Source organism: Mixophyes fleayi, chromosome 7 (genome assembly GCF_038048845.1).
Source record: "Mixophyes fleayi isolate aMixFle1 chromosome 7, aMixFle1.hap1, whole genome shotgun sequence".
NCBI lineage: Eukaryota > Metazoa > Chordata > Amphibia > Anura > Limnodynastidae > Mixophyes > Mixophyes fleayi.
In genome coordinates this window covers 47366987-47380532 of record NC_134408.1, presented here as the reverse complement: position 1 = coordinate 47380532, position 13546 = coordinate 47366987, and positions in this window count along the sequence as shown.

Here is a 13546-nt window from a genome sequence, read left to right as displayed (position 1 = left end):
CTATCCCTTTCTGCCTCCGACTTTGCCTCCTTTTTCTCCTCCAAAATTGAGGCCATCAGACTCGATATTTCCTCCTTGCCTCACCCTCCTGCCACCCTCTTAGATCCACCTTCCTCCAACTCAGGTGCTCCTTCCGCCCTACCTGGGGCCAAGAAGTCTACTCCCTTATTCTTTCCTCTTCCCTCTCTATCTGCCACCTGGATCCCATCAATTCACACCTCCCTCTCCCTCACTGCCTGCTCCTACCTTGCATACCTCTTCAACCTGTCACTGTCCACAGGCATTGTCCCCTCATCTTTTAAACATGCCCTTATCTCCCTCATTCTTAAGAAACCCAATCTTGACTCCACCAATTTTCGATTGGCTGCATAAAAGAGGGTCCTTACTTTTCTCTGTGCTGTAAAGTGAGTGGTTGATGTATGTATAATATGAATTGTATATCATTAATATCATCATTATCATCATTTATTTATATAGCCTCAGCAAATTCCGAAGCGCTTGTATACAGACTCGGCTGCACATTTAGTGGAGCACCATACAGATTTGTTATTTTTTTTATTGAATTTGTAATTTCCTCCCTTTAGTATGTAAGCTCTCACGAGCAGGGCTCTCTTCCATCCTGTCTCAATACTTATTACTTTTGCCCCAACCATTCTGATTCTGGTGTTGCTTGGGAGCCTTTGGAATCTTAGTAGTATTTGTTTATTGTTCTATGCTGTTTATCCTGTGAGGTCTATTGTTTGTAAAATGTGCGGCACTGTGGATACCTTGTGGCACCTTACAAATAAAGCTTAATAATAATACTGTGTTTTATTTTCAATAAAATGTTTATTACTTTGATGATGAAATGTCACTGTTTACATCAATACAGCCTGTTTATTGAGTCATCCTCTGCTGTCATCATGTGCTTTATGGAACATTTTTACAACCTTGCCCTGCAGAATCCATCACTAGTTTCTCATGTGGCTGACTGGGAAGCGGAACTAGTTGCTCCACTTGGGGACAAATCATGGGAAACCATCCATGTTAGGGTGTCCAAAAGTTCCATTAGATTTGCTATTAAGGAGAACTCCTACAAGGTCCTCACCAGGAGGTACCTGGTTCCCACCCGCCTACATATAATTTACCAAAACACCTGTGTCAGAGAGAATGCGGACTGCGGGGAGACTTTGGACATATTTGGTGGTCCTGTCTGGCAATCACTTCGTTTTGGAAGGATATACAATCTCTCATAACAGACATCACAGGGCTTACCCTCCAATTGACAATTACTAACCTCCCCATTTGCGCTCCCGTCCCCCATTTGGACAAATCCATCAATAAACTCATCTTACATATGTCCTGTGCAGCCAAATTTCAGATAGCATGAAATTGGAAAAATCAGTTATAAACCGCTTTTGGTTTGTCTCTAAGACGAATATATCACCAGCCTCCAAAATAACAAAGTGGCCTTCTTTCACAAAGTTTGGGACCTCTGGTACGTGTACCATGAGACGTCCCTGCCCAGCATGTCCTGAACATACCTCTTTTCTTATTGTTGTTTACATGTACTTCTGTTATATGTTCTTATATCCATGCATTCATTGTATAATGTATGTACATTTTGTATATTGTACTGCTTCTTTCTTACCCAAAAATTTGAAACATCTATTAATAAAGTGATTAATAAAGTTCTAGCATGCATAGAGAGCCATCATCACTAGTAATCAGCACTTAGACCAGACCTGTAGCTGGTGAAAGTGATATGACTGATCACATACCACAGAGATACCTACAGCTTGGATCAGATGCTGCTTGTTTGCGCTCCAGCTTGGCACGCCCTTACTGTACACTGTGCATCCGCCCATTCCCCTCTTCACTCCACCAATGAAATCGTAGGCTGTAGTAACCACCCTTTGTGCTTGAAGATGTACTGAACGTTACTGCCTTCTGTGGTGTATGGCCGGTTCTAGGCATGCGCAGAGTAATTGTGTGCATTAGAGGCAACGTATCACCAGTTACGTTACTAAATCAATCAGGCCCAGAATTAAACAAAAACAAAAAAGTAAAAAAAACAAGAACAAGAAAGGAAGCAAAAAAGGATAAGAAAGAATACACTGTAAGAAGAGGGTGAGTAAGAGAAAGACATCTTGAGCAAAAGAAGAAATAAATTGGTTTTAAAATGTGTCTGGCAGTGGATTTGTGTGTATGGTAATTAGCAGTGTTATTATGAATCCCTTGCCCATTACACAGGGTCCCTAGAGAATTGAGATACTTGCCACCTCTTGAAGTCCCATTGTTTCCCTAGCCATATCCAGCACCAGAATAGAAAGAGCCCCCGTGCTTTTCAGTTCTGCGGCTGGTTGTAATTAGTAGCATTCAGCCTACCTCTGAACAGCATAGGATCCAGTCATTGTGAGCATTGGGACTTACCACATTCCATGCTTCCACAATATCTTGGCAGCAAGTACGGGTCTTATGTACCTCTGTGGCTTTCTATTCATTTTGCTAGCCAAAATCAACTCCAGCGTGGCAATGCAGCTTTAAAAATCCCTATACGCTTTGCCGTTCTGGTTACTATTAGAATGTGTTTTGAGGAGATGGGGTTCATAGGTTAGTGGCTGCTATAATCAAGGATAGCTCACTGTTGGTTAAATGGTTGCCACCTCTCTTGTTAATGGTGATTCCATGCAGGAAGTCTCTGTGAAATATGCTTGCCAGCCCAGACTGGCTACGTGTGGTTTAAAACAAATGAGAGAGGGAGCAAATTGCTTACTGTGCATGTGGTTCACTGGGTACTGGCATTTCTGACTCCTTGACAGGGCTTTTTAGTCCAGAAACTGACTGTTTTAAGTGTAATTTAAATGTAAAAGTGGATTTGAAATAATACTGACATATTTTTTTCTATACTTTTCATTGGAAAAACTGTGTTAGCACAGTTAAGGTTCTAAATGAAAAAGAAAGATTACAGGAAATTTGGCTGACATAAGTGATGATGTCACTGATGACATCACATAGAACACTTTTGCATTCCATTATTGATCACTAACATCATATGACATCATCCCCTATGATATCATCCATTATATCAAAACTCACAAAGATTGTAATGCTACATTTAAGAGAATTACTAATACAAGTATAAAACCCCTAGATTTCACTTAGATTGATTTTAATGTATTTTGTTGTATTGCTGAATATATGTGAATATATTTTACTAATAGATATTTATATTTAAACTAGGTCATCCTGTGAGAAGGATGGCAATTTCTCTACCATATAAACTAATTGCAGACGATATATAAGTCAAAAGAGGAAGATGACTACTCCGCACAGGCTTATCGTCTCTTCCATGAAGCCCTAGATTAGTGCAATTTTTTGTCAGCAGTTAATGACTAGATATCATGCATAAATAATTGTTGATGATGATAATGATGATGATGATGAAGCTCTTCGGGATCTGCCTGCATATTTGCCTGTCAGCAACTCCCAGTATAATGAAGATAGAATTACATTCTCCCCCCTGGTGAATCTTCCAACTGGAGGAGATCTGTGACAAATGATGAGATTAGTATATTCTCAATAATAGTCATTTGTACTATGCATACCAAAGCAGTTCTCATCTTGGTCCCCAAGTTGGGTACAAACACAGAGGGCTCCATTGCTGTGCACTATTAAAGGGGCATCAGAAACCTCTCAGGAGCATTCATGTGAAAGACATAGGGGGTCAAAATTTTATTTTACGGCGAGAACGGGCAAAAGGCCCCCCCAATTATACTTTCCCCTGACTTGACAGTAGCTCTTCCATGACAGGCATGTCTCTTCTGAAGTCCTCTTCTGCATCAGGCAATTTGGCTTGTTCCTCTTGACTCTGATGCTGTAATGTGGTGAGGAATAAATTCACTTACAATTGCTTTGCTTTTCCACCTGAATCTGTCTACATATCTTCTTTCACCAAGAAGCGGGTGTGTGTTTGACCACTGAGGATCGACCAGTGAGAACTTTACACATCACCTCTAATTTCTTAAACAAGCTGTCTGTAAAAATATGAAAAATGGGAAAAAAGAATATATGTTACGTGGAACCTTATTTGTGGCCAGAGTTTGGATACCACCTGGGACAACATTTCTCTATAGGACTTCAGATAAACTGTTTGAATGTACTGACATTTGGATGTCTGAATTTTTTTTATATTAAAGTATATTGTTTTATACTGGCGGTTTTATTATTGTTATGCAATAATACAAAGAGACGTATAAGGTAGATAGATTGATATAGAGATTATAGCTAATAATTATGAAGGATGTATTACACTATTGTCTTTTATTTGTGTTGAGCTTTGCCGTTTCCTATAAGGATCCAGATGTCTACTAACTTAAAAAAACTTGAAAGGCATTTTCGTCTTCTGGAATTGACTTCAGATTATCATATCAGATAAGCCGATTTTTCATTATCCTTTGGTATGCGATGATTCGCTACACTTTATAAAAATTCATAATTCTTTATTACATTTTACACTATGGCGCTTCTACTTTTTGTTTTATTCCTTGTAATCTGTATTTCAAAATAATGCATGCACATAGTTATTCATTACATTTCATATCTAATTGTCAACCACAATAGTGAGACTGTGAAAAACAAAATAATGCAGTTTATGTTATTTATGTGTGTCTTTTTAGGCCAGAAATATTCCCTATTTCTTCTATTTTAAAGAATATTTACAGAACATTAAAAATGTACCATTTTTTACTTTATTTATTTTACGATCCTCTAAGTTTAGAAAACATTTGGGGAAAGAATTCTGGTCTTTTCTTATAACAGTGATTCTAACCGTATCCTGCATAGCACAAAATGTGGTTCCCAATTGAATATTAAACTATAATTTAAACATGATATCCTACTGTTCATAATTTAAGATGTCAGAGGAGCATCTTGTTTAAATTACAGATTTCTTGGTTTCCATATTAGTCAACGAATATATTCCACTGTACGTGATTTTATATACTATGTACAGACCTTTTGGATGTTGTGGTATCATTTCATCACATGTATATTAATATGTTCCACATTATTATTTTTTTGCTAAATTTTGTTTAAAGGAGATTTATGAATTTGTAGCATTATAAGTGAAACAGTCAAATCTTTTTTAAAAATGCATTAAGATTAAAGGATTTTCTATTTGAACCGCTATTTTTATTGTGCACCGTTAAATTAACTTATGTTTAATTTTAAGTGAAGTAGGGTGTTGATCATATACAAATAAATATCTATTTGTTATTATTTTATACCCCTGTGTATGTCGGTCCACGCCTGAAGCTCCACACCTGAAGCTACAAACCTACCTTCAACTGTCCCTCATGTTTGTGGGAAGTAATTGTGTTTTCTAACATTATAGTTAGAAGCAGTATGTTATTTCTTAATGACAATGATATGGTGACTGTAATCATTTGGTACTAAATCAATAAACATTATGAAGAATAAGCAACTTTTTGTCTCCATAGTGATTATGTTCTGCATATACTGTATAAATGTGGTGTATTATAGTGGAGGGCAGTGGCGGAACTACCATTGGTGCGGCACTGGGGTCCATGGAGATAATGGGACCTGCTGCATGGCAGATGCAGAGGGTCAGGGACCCTTGTTCCCGCCTCCCTGCATCGGGGCCCACAGTTCACTAATTCCGCCTCTGGTGGAAGGGTTGAAGAGAAGGTAAATGGGGAGATGGAAGGGTTAGGATTTTGAATGGGGGCAGGGGAACTAATGTGGGGGAGGGGAACTAAGGTAGGGGGCGAGTCGGTGGTGGCTCAGTTACTGGAGTCGTATTTCTTATGAGGAGCCTAGTAGTGAAGTGGCATGATAAGAGTTCCACAAATTCCATACTTTATAGAAGTTTTTGACTTTGTTATTTTACAAGCTAGTTATATATTCCATATCAGTTATATATTTAGTTATATATTCCATTTTAGTTATATATTTAGTTATATATTCCATTTTAGAAATAAATCAAATGCAATGTTGTGTATGGCGATTAGTTTTCTCCTAATCGCATGCAATTTGATATTTAGCAGAGCTCCTTTTCGATGAGCCTTTTTAAAGTGCAACCAAACAGGATGTAGTTTCTGGGACCAAAGGACAGATAGCAATAAAGGAAAACTCAATCCACACCACTTCCCATTTCACTGCAATGTTATGTATCTGGTCCTATCATTGCTATTGACATTTAAAATGAAGGCAGTTTGAGTCTGCAACTGTTAGCAAGGCTCCAAGGTTATCTTGTCGGAGGCACTAAGAATGGCTAGCGTATAGTTTGGGATGTACTACTCCATCTGCGTAGAGTTACTAACAGTATTAGTGATTAGGAACTTGCTCTCACGGTCCCACCAGTTACTGAGGACCTCATTCAGAGTGGATTATCAGGGATGTAACAAGGGTGGAGCTGGGGGAGTAGGTGGGCATCGACGATGGGGAAAGGCTCTGGCAGAGGCCCTCTTACCTTATAATAGAGTGCTGGGATGGTTCAGAGATGACTGTCCCACGTCATTTGCATGTTGTGGGCGATTCCTGTTAACAAACTTCTCTTCCTGAGCACCCCCTGACCTCTGCCCCTTATTTCTTCGGGTGCTTGGATCTTGAGCACCTCTTCTCCTCCTGCTACTCTCATTGTTAGGCTGCCTGCATTCCACCCCAGTCCACTCTCCAGTGTGTATGTCTCCATCACTCCCTGTTTTTCCCCAGTTGCTTATATGTAGTGTCTCCCCAATGTGTGCCCCTGCCCTCCCTTTGTGTGCGTCTGTGCTTCTGTGTGGGTGTCTATACTCTCCTTCTCCCCATGTGTGAGTCTTTCCTTACCCCTTTTAAAGTTACAAATACTTTATATTGATTCAATTGATGTTCGAAAGGATCTTCAACAATAATAATTGGTTAAATAAATCTATTTAGTGTGTCATAGGTACAGTAATGTTAGCAACATCATCATCTGTACAGTTGTTTGCAAGTTTCTTCCGAGATGCAACAGCTAAGATGACTGATAGAGACTGTCACGAGCCGCGGTGGTACGCTGCATCCTGGCATGAACTAGCAGCCGGGCGTGTGTTTTAGTTTCTGTGCTCTGTTATTATCCTTGTGGCATAGATGTAGGAGGGTGTAGGGACAGCCTCCAACACCAGGGGGAGCTCTCATATGATTTAAACTGGTTCACTTATATTTTTATACATGGTTCCTGGTTATGTTATTACCTATGCTAGTTCTAGCTAGTAATTAATTAGCTGCCTCCTGAGGCTGATTTTCAGCCCTATCCTCTTCTGTCCTGATTGGCTCTCAGTACTATTTAAGGCAGTGAGATCAGAGCCTCATTGCCGGTTATAGCTTCTGTTTCCAGTCTGCTGACCTGCTCTGCTCCTTCCCTTTGAATATTCTGTTGGATTGCCCGTGTATGACCCCTTGCCTGGATTTGGACCCTGCCTGTGTTTCTTGTGACCCCGACCTCTGGCGTGTTTACAGACCTTCCTGTTTGCTCGTGACCCTTGAACTTGGCTTGTCTATTGGATTCGTTGTCTGCTGCAGGCCCTCGACCCTTGCCTGGACTTCGCTCCGCTTTCCTGGGTTCTCCCCAGCCGGTACGCACTTCACGACCCTCTGTCAGTCTGCGGCCCAGTCTGTCCCCACCACTAGGGGCTCCAGTGAATACCTGACTGGCAGAGTAGATTCCGGGTTGTGCTGTATCGGCTAGAGGGGTTCCTAACAGAGATGTTGACATGACCATATAAGGACAAGATCTTACTTGCTAGGAGTGATACAAAATCTCGTCAACATATTCAAACTGTTTGCCTGGCAGAGGCCCTGACAACTCAGACCCAGTTAAACGGACATCTGTGTAGGTAACTTGCACTCTCCAATCAAGCACCATTATGTATCATTTATTTTTGACCAATGTTCACTCTTTGTGTAATTTATGTATGACTTGTTAGCTTTCTTTTGTGTTATGTGTATAAAACATTAAAGGGCTTACACTGACAGTTTGTGTGCACGTACGATTCCCTTGTTGTCTGTGGAGCCTGCTTCTATGCAATAAACCTCACTTTTCTTTTTTAATGCAACGATTACATTGAACAATCAATTATTCTACTTTAAGGCTCTCATCATATCTATTCTCCACCTTTCTCTTCCATTTGCCCCACCACATATTTTTCCACTTGCTATGCGCCTTTTCCTGTCACCAAGGGCAGATTGGAAAATTAAAGTGGCCCTGGAAAAAAATTCTCATGTGGGCGGGACCAAAACAACTGTAGGTTGCGGAATTTGGCTGTAGCAACATTTAGGAAAACCTAGATGTGATGACTTAATACACAGTGGGTCATCTCTAAAGCAATGCAGGGAAAAAGCTGTCAGTCCTGTGTTATAAAATGACATTAATCCTTTTGCATGATCTGTGACTGGTTTATGCCTCTGTGCTCCCACTTGTTTAGTTGCCTACTAACACATGCTTCCAAATTTCCCTTAATAGAGACTTATTTGACTTTTTTAAAAAGTTTAACTACTACAAAACATGTTGGCACAATCGTATTTGATCAGTCTGCCAGACCAGCATATGAGCACCTCACCGCTCTGTTACATCTTTCCCTGAAGTCATGAGATGCAAATTACCAGTCAAATCTCTCTCTATATATAATATGTGTTTAAAAAAAATGCATTAAAAATAATCCTTATAATAAATGGTTGTCCAGGTGCAATCAACTCAAAGGTGAAATGCTTCAAGCATCTGCAAGAAAACACTTCTTTTCTAATAATTGCGTATAAGCCCTAAATGTGCCTAGTGATTGGGGGGTTGGTTTGAATTAATAACAGCAAGATAAGAAGGGTTGGCAGACAATGGCATAGGTGAAAGAGAGAGCTATTACAAGGGTTTGCTGGTGATAGAGTAAGTGCAAAAGAGGCAGGATTAATGATACTGTCAGTGCAATGGGGGCTGGTCATATGTTCAATAAAGTGATCTGAGAATGGGACCAGTGCAAGGTAGAAGGCAGGCAATGGAATCAATGCAAGAAACACTAAAGTATCACCAGAGCTGGAATAAGGCTCTGGGGGGCCTGTGTACTACTGTTCGGTGCACGCAGCTCTGCCTTTACGAGCAGTATAGTGTGAAGTGGGGCATACTTCCCAACTATCCTTGTAGTTGAACCAAATCCAGACTAAGCGAGACAGTCACCCAAATTTAGTTCAGTTGCTGCTTGTCTGGATCCTGGAATGTTGGAGGCCCTATTTGGAGAAATAATTAATACGTGTAATTTAGAAAACACCAACCAGCCAAAGCATTAATTCACTCGCACCCACATTTATAATATTACCAATTCCAACAACCATCCCTGGCATTAAAAATTCATATTCATATTTAGTAAATAATCCTCCTCCCCAAACTCAGCCCCATATTCAAATAATAGCCTCAAACCACCCCAACATTAATGATCCCATCAACCAATCTTAATTTAATAGGCCCTACTATTAAATAAATGAAATAGCCCACTAATAAATGAAATTGCCCCATCACCCCACAAATAAAGTAACATCCATTAAATAATTAGCACCCACCTAAACTCCACCATTAAATTAATAGCCTACCTAGCATACATGTACTATTAAGATAGCCCCCCTTTGTTCATATCACACAGTTTACTTAGAACCACCCATTTTCTCAAACATTAGAACAGTCCCCCTCCTTTTCTTCACACATTAGAATAGCCCACCGCCTTTCCTTCACACATTAGAGGAACCCCCCTGCTTTCCGTCAAACATTAGAGCAGCCCCCCTTTCCTTCACATATTAGTGCAGCCCCCCTCCTTTCCATCACACATTAGAGCAGTCCCCTCCTTTCCTTCAAACATTGGAGCAGCCAATCCCCTCCCTTTCATTCACACATTAGAGCAGCCTCGCTTCCATTTACACATTTGAGCAGCCCCCTTCTTTCCATCACACATTGGAGCAGCCCCCTCCTTTCCTTCACACATTAGACTATCCCCCTCCTTTTATTCACACATTAGAGCAGTCCCCTCCTTTCCTTCACACACTAGAGCAGACTCCTGACCTTTTCTTCACACATTAGAGTAGCCCCCTCTTCTTTCCTTGACACATTAGAGCAGCCTCCCTCCTTTTCTTCACACATTAGAGCAGCCCCCTCCTTTCCTTTACACATTAGAGCAGCCTCCCTCCTTTTCTTCACACATTAGAGCAGCCCCCTCCTTTCCTTTACACATTAGAGCAGCCCCCTCCTTTCCTTCACACATTAGAGCAGCCCCGCATTTCCTTCACACATTAGAGCAGCCCCCTCCTTTCCTTTACACATTAGAGCAGCCCCCGCATTTCCTTCACACATTAGAGCAGCCCCCTCCTTTCCTTTACACATTAGAGCAGCCCCCTCCTTTCCTTTACACATTAGAGCAGCCCCCGCATTTCCTTCACACATTAGAGCAGCCCCCACCTTTCCTTTACACATTAGAGAGGCCCCCGCATTTCCTTCACACATTAGAGCAGCCCCCTCCTTTTCTTCACACATTAGAGCAGCCCCCTCCTTTCCTTCACACATTAGAGCAGCCCCCTCCTTTCCTTTACACATTAGAGCAGCCCCCTCCTTTCCTTTACACATTAGAGCAGCCCCCACCTTTCCTTCACACATTAGAGCAGCACCCGCCTTTCTTTCACACATTGGAGCAGCCTCCCTTCCTTTCCTTCACACATTGGAGCAGCCAATCCCCTATCTTTCATTCACACATTAGAGCAGCCTTGCTTCCCTTTACACATTTGAGCAGCCCCCTTCTTTCCATCACACATTGGAGCAGCCCCTCTCCTTTCCTTCACACATTAGACTATCCCCCTCCTTTTAGTCACACATTAGAGCAGCCCCCCTCCTTTCCTTCACACATTAGACTATCCCCCTCCTTTTATTCACACATTAGAGCAGCCCCCCTCCTTTCCTTCACACATTAGACTATCCCCCTCCTTTTAGTCACACATTAGAGCAGCCCAACTCCTTTCCTTCACACATTAGACTATCCCCCTCCTTTTATTCACACATTAGAGCAGCCCCCTCCTTTCCTTCACACATTAGACTATCCCCCTCCTTTTATTCACACATTAGAGCAGCCCTCTCCTATCCTTCACACATTAGAGCAGCCCCCTCCTTTCCTTCACACATTAGACTATCCCCCTTCTTTTATTCACACATTAGAGCAGCACCCCCTCCTTTCCTACACACATTCTAGCCATACTTGCCTACTCTCCCGGTATTTCCAGGAGGCTCAAGATTTTGCTTTCCTTCACACATTAGAGCAGCCCCTCTCCTTTCCTTCACTCATTAGAGCAGCCCCCACTTTTGCTTCAAACATTTTTAACAGATAATCATCAAATTATTTAACAAATACCTTATTTCTTGCATTTATAAAAGTTTTTTTTAAATAAATGTTATCTATTTTTAAACATTTTTATTGTGGTTTTTTTTTGTTTTAGGGCCAGTATTTCTGAGCTACCCTGGCGATATTTTTTTTGATATATTTTGGCGAACAGGAATTTTTTTTATATGTTACATATCACCATAAAAGGGCTGCTCATTATAAATTAGTCACCACATCTTTTAACTGGATCTCTTGCTTTAAACAAATTAAATTCATATAGATTCTTGGCCATCTTGATAACACTAGATTAGACAAGCGGTATTAAAATGAATGAGTAAATAATTATTTTCAATATTTGTATTGCGATGTGTCTTTTCTCGTATAGTAAGATACCTTATAATCCCAGACTTGCAATTACATAGCATATTTACTTTGTATAGCAATACAAGCTTCCCACATAGATGGAGTCTGCTCACTGGAACTGCTCTGGAGATGCCACAGAGGTAAACCAGACAGGCCATAATACAAGCTGCAAGGTAAGTGAGCCTTCAGCTACTAATACTCTACTTTTATCAGTGCCTCTGGCTCTTCAGTGTTGTAGAGGGCAATGGCAAGCTGGATTTTGTAGTTCCACAATATCTGGGAGCTGTAGGTTACACTGTTGTACAGCCAGTCACAGAATACACACACACTATATCATTGGCACCTACAAGTGCATTCCGCCCCAGTGGGCCCTTCATGTCCAAGTCCAATTAGCCCCCTTGCTGGCCATGTCCCTCTTGTGCACTTCAGTACAGGAAGAGGGGGGCCTGAATTCATACCTGATTTCTCTCACATGTCCTTACTGTACATTGCATATGTTAGAACAACCCTTCTCTCTCCCGTCACACCTCTTTAGGTGTAATGAAGTGCTAAGTATCAAAGCGTCAAAAAGCCACATGTCTGAATAGCCGCAAATGTGTTTCTTCACTTTCTGAGCATGTTCGGTGTGAAAAATGCAGAGATACGCTATGCAAATAGGCGTACGTCTCACTCTGAATCAGGTGTTAAGCTCATGGTCACATCCACCATAATGGCACCACCACCCCCAATTTATAAAAACCATCATGTGTTTGTGGATTGTAAATCACCGATGTTAATTTATGTCATTGAAATTTCATTCATAGTTACATAATCCATTAGCACAGCATTTAAAATGTGATAATAAATGACTGTACTGTTACTTTGAGAATTACTCATTTCATTTACTCATCTGGCACTGTGAAAACGCGGCCTGGCAACAGATTCTAAAGACTCTAAAGGGAAAACTTAGAAAACCTATCACCAAGTTCTACACTGGTATTTCATTTTCTTATTGCATAGTGGCTTGTGAAAAAACAACAGGAATTTCCATGACCCCATTGTCCGGGAGAGAGCATTAAATATAGTGCTCTCTCTATGTCCCACGGGTCAGTTTTCGTGGCACCTTGCAGCAGGAGAACTATGATGTATAGATAGAGGAAGGCTCAGGGAAAGAGCATAGAAGATGCTAACAGCATGACTCAGATTGCAAGTCTAGCTATAAGCTGTAGAGGGCGCTACGTTACCTTTCCCTCAAATAACGGGCACAGACAGCACAAGGCACTATGTAATAAGCAAATAAAATGCCAATGTACCGCTACATGGAGATAGGTTCTCTTCAAAAAGGACCTCTCAGTCCTAATTGCAATGAACCGTATTTCCCCATGTATAAGGCGCTCCCATGTATAAGACGCACCCTAATTTTGGCCCCGAAATTTGAAAAAAATAAATATTACGGTAGCTGTCAAAAAAGGCAGGGAGAGTGTAATGGCCGGCTGCTCTGATTGTGATCAGAGCCGCCGGGCAGCACACTCTCCCTGCATTCGCCCCCCGCCTGCTGGATCCCCGCTGCCACTCTCTGCCTGTCCCCCACCTGCTGGATTGCTCCCATTTTCCCCCACCTATGATCCAGCTCTGCACATCACCAAGGCATCACACCACCAGGTGGTACTTGAGCTGTGGGCCGCAAAATGAGTTTTATCAATTAAGAAATGTAGTGTGTGACAGAGTGCAAGTCAGGAGGTGAATGTATTGATGAAACACTAGGTCTTACCATCTTTATTTGTAACCTATAGGCAAATGGCACATAGAGGGATAAGCACTCTGATATAGAAATGAATTGTTAG